This window comes from Myotis brandtii, unplaced genomic scaffold (genome assembly GCF_000412655.1).
Source record: "Myotis brandtii unplaced genomic scaffold, ASM41265v1 scaffold128, whole genome shotgun sequence".
Classification (NCBI taxonomy): domain Eukaryota; kingdom Metazoa; phylum Chordata; class Mammalia; order Chiroptera; family Vespertilionidae; genus Myotis; species Myotis brandtii.
The window spans coordinates 304,381-304,635 of NW_005354508.1; positions in this window are offsets into that span (position 1 = coordinate 304,381).

A 255-nucleotide genomic window follows, 5' to 3' on the forward strand; every position below is an offset into this window, starting at 1 on the left:
GGGCCCCGGCACCGCCGCTTCCCTGTGGCGCAACCCTCGTGATGAAGCCTCTCCGTGCTCGCTGCTCACCCGGCCCGGTCGCGGTTCAGAAAACCAAATTGCCCTTTTCTTTCCCCAGGACTCGCGTCGCGTTGACTCACTCGTCGGGGACTTTTCGGCGGTGGTGTCGCAGCCTCCTTCTCCCCCGTATGGAGAGCAGTGGGGCAGGGCAGTGGGGGTGGGATACTCACAGGCTTTGGGTCAGAGGGCGGGAGC